This window comes from Myotis brandtii, unplaced genomic scaffold (genome assembly GCF_000412655.1).
Source record: "Myotis brandtii unplaced genomic scaffold, ASM41265v1 scaffold3739, whole genome shotgun sequence".
NCBI classification, from domain to species: Eukaryota; Metazoa; Chordata; class Mammalia; order Chiroptera; family Vespertilionidae; genus Myotis; species Myotis brandtii.
Window position 1 is genome coordinate 136,069 of NW_005364369.1, and position 6,215 is coordinate 142,283.

Below are 6,215 nucleotides of genomic sequence, written 5' to 3' on the forward strand. Positions count from 1 at the left end.
CATTTTCTCTTCTCATGTGGCATAGCCCATGTCATAGAGTCCCAGTTGCAGTCCAACTCAGAGAAAAGGGCTTTCACAGGATTTTATAAAGTCCAAAATGATAAGTAACAGACTCACTAATTCCTTCAGCCAAAGACTGCAAATGCTGTGTCTCCACGACACAGTGGGAGAGGTTATCACTTTGTATTTTAGACCTTTTCACCTATACCCTGCTTCCTGTGGGCTGTAACTGATCCTCAGAACTGAAAGTATGAACAAAGGAGAAACTCAAACCCAGCATTGGAGGGGGAGGGGGACCAATAGAATGTATTATGCCATCATCTGACTAGTAGAGGGGACCTAGTTTTATAGACACGAGACAGATATTAGAGGGAAATTCTAGAGTAAGAATCTGCTTTAGTTCAAAGTCCATTTTAACATTAAACTTCCTGAGTTGGATACTGTGCTCAATAACATGTGTATAACCTCTGAATTCACAGTGGCTCCATCCACTGGTAAATTTGTCCTAAAGTATCCTAGGATCTGACAATAAAATGAGTGTTACTTTTTCTCAGGAGGAGCAACAAAAAGGGTGACAAAGAGGGCTGGGGAGCTCTGGCTGACATGCAGGGCCATGCCCATGCAGGCACGCTTAAAGGGGAAATGTGTCCCAAAGGGCATCGCAGAGGTGTGTGTGTGTGTGTGTGTTCACACACACGTGAAAAGAAAGAATGACACAGGGACTGAAGGGTAGGGGACTGTCTATTGATAAATCCTTCAGAGTCCTCAGCACAGCTTTCAACCTTCCCCAAGCAGAGGAGAAAGCCTTTATCACTCTCACGGTGCATTCTTCACTCCCACCTGAAGGAGGAGCTGTCCCAGGAAGCCTTTCCTCTTCCCCAGGATCCTTACACTGAGATACAGAAATCCCCATTATTCTAATTAGCATCGTTTCTCTTTCACTTCCTAGTAAGGTTTTCAAAGCAGGATCTTAAATGCTAACTTGAGAAGTAGCCACATTAAACATGGAGTCGTTTTTCCTCTCAATTCACCTAAAAAAAGAAAAAAAGAACCTTTATAAATTTTATTCTCATAGTATTGCCAGTACATAGGTAACCAGAAATAAGACAATGACATATTTAAAAGAATTCTGATTTGTGGTAAATTTAAATACCCTCTGCCCACACAATTACAGTTGTCTAGTGGGTTGGTTGGTCAGTCCATGCTGGGCTTTATGGGATTGAGATTGTAACAAAAGTTATGGAATTTTGTTACTTTTTCAAAAAAAAAAGTTTAAACTATGTTTATACAGTAATCATACATAATATGCTTATTATATTACTAGGGACCCAGTGCATGAATTCGTGCACCTTGAAAGAACTGTGGGTCATGAGGCTGCAGTGGGCACAGGGGCGGGTCTCAGTCCATCCTCCATGCCCCCGCCTGACCCCTCCTGCCATGGACCCCAGTCCCCTGTCTGCCGGCAGCCCCACTCCCACTGCTGCTGCTCTCACGCACTGACAGTGCCGGCCCCACTTGCACCCACTGACAGCACAGAGCGATTGGGGCCAGCGCTGTCAGCGGGTGTGAGCAGCGGCTGCTGCCCCGATCACCCCTCAGGAGCAGGGGGACGTGGAGAAGTCCTCAGGGGTGATCGGGGCTGGCAGCCGCCGTTTACACCTGCTGATGGTGCCCAGCGATCTTGGCTGGCGCTCAGCACCAGCAGTGGGTGCGAGTGGCTGCTCTGGCACTGGCAGCGGGTGCAAGCAGGGCCGGTGCCGGCAGCAGGTGCGAGCACTGGACAGGGCCGCGGCATGCAGGAGCAAAGAATTTTCAGTGACCACCAGAGGCTCGCCCCAATGACAGCGACCATGCCCCGCCTTGGTCTGGTGCCCCCACTCACTTGTTCCACCATCCCACTGCGGCCAACACCCGCCATGTTCCACACTCTGCCGCCTGCTGCTGATGCCCGCCATGTTCCATGCGCACCCCCTGGTGGTCAGCGCATGATATAGTGACCAGTTGTTCGGTTGTTTAGTTGTTCCGCCATTCAGTCTATTTGCATATTAGGGTTTTATATAGAGAGATTGCCAGAATAACCCTCTAAGTAAGCAAAGAAAATATGACTATTTTACACATGAGGAAACTGAGCCCAGTGAGTGACATTGACTGTACAGAACAGCATAACTGGGATTACAACCCAGATCTCCTGACTCTGACGCCTGTGTGATTTCTCTTCTACAAAGCTGCCTCCTCTGCTGTGTGGAGAGGGCGTTTCTCTGAATTCCATGTCAGGTGTCGATGTGAGCTGTGACAGCCAAAGCACTGCTCAGTGCATCTGATGTTCTCAGTGGGTAAAAATCCCCAGCCTTGTACTATATCTCTTATATTTTACCTGTACCTTCTTAGTAACAAGTGAGACCGTTTTTTAGAAGGGCATACACAGTTGTCAAAGAGACGAAGCCCAGGGCTCACACATGGTGAGGTTCTTAGCAGGCCTGGCCGCTCTCCGTGGTGCTGATCCGGGTGCTTGTTGATGTCCACAGAGCAGCTCTGGTTCCTATTTGTTCTAGCGCATAAGGTTGCAATCTACTTTCATAAATTTATTTTAAAGCCATGTTATAGGTGTATACTGTGCATCATAGCAGTAAATCAGAAACAACCCTGGCTCCCAACAGCGTGTGTAAAGAGGTAAGTACCTAATTTCCTGAGTAAAAATAAGATGGCTTCAAAGGAAAGAGGTGTTGAAAAATATGTAGGATTTGGATTAAATGCTCATGCAAAGCATGGTGATAAGAAACCTGGAGAGGAAGAATATTCAGCTAGAGCGGTAAATAAAATAGAACACATAGTTGAAGATGTGGGTAAGAGTTGAATTTATGCAGAACCTCTTTTGAAACTTTTTTCCAGTAATGGCATTATTATACAATGAGTTTTACAATGTGCTATATCTGTGTAATAACTTATTACTTTGAAGTGCTATAAATTTACTCCCTCAGGCTGCCAGCGGAGCAGTGGGGTGTAGTGACAAGGACTTGGGAAGAGAAAGAGCCAGGCTCACACGATGGCTCTGTCATTTCCAGTTGTTTGACTTTGCACAAGTTATCTAAATTCACTACAATTGTTTCCCAACTGGTAAAAATAAAATTATAATAATTAACCTTCTGATGCTTATCAGCATATTGGGATAATATTACCTGCCTAATGAGGTTGTAATGAGAATTACACTAGAAATGTGCCTAAGGCACCTTGCCCACATATTGCCAGCATTCAATGTATGTAAGTGTCTGTACTTTCCTGAATTCCAGAGAAGTCGCCTATCTGTGCCCCAGGATTTTCCCTTTGCATACTACATCCTTAATAATTTATACAACTTCATTTGGGTTATTCGCCATGACTTTAGTTCACAGTGTGAGTGTTCTTTAGCCCACCAATTTGGTTATTCTTTAATCCCAATATTTAAGAAAACCTATACAAGGAAATGATAAAGATGAAACTGATACCTCAGCCCCCCTCACTTCTCCCACCCTGACCCAAGATAGAAGACCCTCAAAGTGGACAAGGCTCTGAGGCTCCTTCCCACAGGCTTGGTTTGACCTATGGCGAATGCTATGTTCATTGTGCTCTCTGAACCACTTGGGCCCCCATCTTTTCCATCCAGGGAGAGCCAATGAGGTAACATTGGTTTTTGGATCCTTGCTCTAATGGCAGGTTAGGCTGGCAAAGATGCAGCCACAATCTCTTCCAAAGCTCAGAACATTTAGGGCAGTGGTTCTCAACCTGTGGGTCATGACTCCTTTGGGCAGCAGTTCTCAACATATGGGTTGCGACCCCTTTGGCGGTCGAACGACCCTTTCACAGGGGTCGCCTAAGACCATCCTGCATATCAGATATTTACATTATGATTCATAACAGTAGCAACATGACAGTTATGAAGTAGCAACGAAAACAATTTTATGGTTGGGTCACAACATGAGGAACTGTATTTAAAAGGCCAGAAGGTTGAGAACCACTGCCTTTGGGGGTCGAACGACCCTTTCACAGGAGTCGCCTAAATACATCCTGCATATCAGATATTTACATTACGATTCATAACAGTAGCAAAATTACAGTTATGAAGTAGCAACAAAAATAATTTTATGGTTGGGGGTCACCACAACATGAGGAACTGTATTAAAGGGTCACAGCACTAGGAAGGTTGAGAACCACTGATTTAGGGTATCTCTTTCTACTTCTCTCTACAAGAAAAGAACCAGCTTTTTCAAGTCCCTTTCCCAAGGCAATGTATTGGAATGGAGGTAAGGAGGGCTTACCTGGTATCTCTCACAGGGTTTCTTCTTAAGACTCAGGCAGCAGACATGGAAAATTCTAATGCATTCACTATTTTATCTTAAAGATACACATTTAATAAATCACAAAATTCACCCTGGCCAGTGTTGTTCAATGGTTAGAGTGTCAGCCCATGCACCAAAGGGTTATGGGTTCAATTGCCAGTCAAGGGCATGTACCTGGATTGCACATCTGATCCCCACCTGGTTGGATGCGGGAGGCAACCTATCTATGTAAGACACATCGATCTTTCTCTTTCTCACTCTCCCCCTTCCACCCTCTCTAAAAATCAATGGGGGGAAAATATCCTTGGGTGAGAAATAACTAAATAAATACATAAATAAATAACTCACAACGTTCCCCTGGCTGTTTTCTTGACCGGTACAAAGTTGTAGACTGATGTGCAACATTGAGCTAAAACACATGCGCTGCCTCGACGCTGCCCATCGGCACCGAGTGGGCTGTTATTCCGGCTGTCAGGTCCGATCCTCACAAACACCTGGAGGAGTTACCTGCTGCGCACCTTTCACCTGGTCAAGACTAGCTCCTTCCAGTGAGCTCTGCAGAGACAGTCCTGGTCCTGCGCGGGGACAATGGAACTCATTGCCAAGGCACATTCTTTGTTTATGAAATTACCCACTGTGTGGCAAAAACGGCTTCTCTGTCACTCATTTAACAAACATGTGTTGCATGACTGCTCTCTACCAGGCACTGTTTCAGGATAAAGCAATAAACAAAAAAATATAAAAATATCGTTATTGGGGGTGCTTACAGCCTAGCTAGAGAGAGAGATGAATATATCAATGTCCATTGTTTTATTGGGTAAGAACAATGACAATTTAAATAAATACAGCAGTAAATGGAAGAGAGAAGTGTTAGGGAGTGAGGTAGGCAGTTGCAATATTATATATGGTGGTGACCACAGATGGCCAAACAAACAGGGAAACCTGAATATAGATCTCAAGAAAGTGGGGAATGAGACAGGGAGATAGCCCAGGGAAGAGCAACAGGGTAGAGTTGTGAAGTGCAAAGGGCCTGGGGCAGAAGCAAGTTTGATGAGTTTGAGAAACAGGGGGAAGACTGTGAGGCTGGAGAAGATTGAGTGATTTGTAGAGTAAGAGAAGATAGATGACTTTTGAGTGGGAGTTCAGGGTCAGACTATGTCGGGCTTTGAAAATCATCAAAGGGAGTTTGAATTTATCTCTGGCTTAAGTGGGAGCAGAGGTTGACATAAGAGGTCTTACATTTTAAGACGTTAACTCTGGCTCTGTGTGTCCATTTATCACTTAGGGACCGTATGCTCCAGTATTAAGCTTGAGGCCAAGTATTGGGAACACAAAGTTGAACAGAATCTGGTCCCTTCTTTCAGTGCACAGACTTTGCAGTAGCTATTTATACAGGTTGCTATGAACATGAATAAATGTCTTATTTAATTCAGTCCATGGGCAACGACCATGGGTTGTAAGTGAGGCTGTAATTTTGTTCCACTGCTGAGTGCCTCTACCATTCCTATATATTATTGCCTTGTGTTTGCTTGGTGGCAAACACATTTTTCACAGTCTTATCCATTACTTTCCCTAATCTGACTAATAACTCCTTTCTTATGGCTGAATCGAGGCTTGTATATATTCAACTAAAAGTGTGCTGTGGCAAGATACATTTAATCAGATCTCCAAAAGTCAGTTTCTCTCTAAAGAAAAAAATGCAAATTATCCAAAGGAGCTATCCCACTACTTGCAACTATAGGTTGTTTTATTGAGAAGCGAGCATGTAAGGAGAACAAAAATCACTTTCTCTGCCCCCAACCAACAAGTCGGCAGAATAAATGTTCTCAGGACAATCTGGGGGTAAATTATCTGGCACAGGAGCCAAAATCCAGCCTCCCTAATAACTTCCAGGACACAAAG

The 6,215-nt window shown here is 44.4% G+C and overlaps 1 pseudogene; it reads right to left on the reverse strand.

The window, feature by feature from the left end:
- LOC102261494 overlaps positions 1–660 on the reverse strand; it is a 66,432-nt pseudogene extending 65,772 nt beyond the window's left edge.
- Between the last annotated feature and the right edge of the window lie 5,555 nt (positions 661–6,215).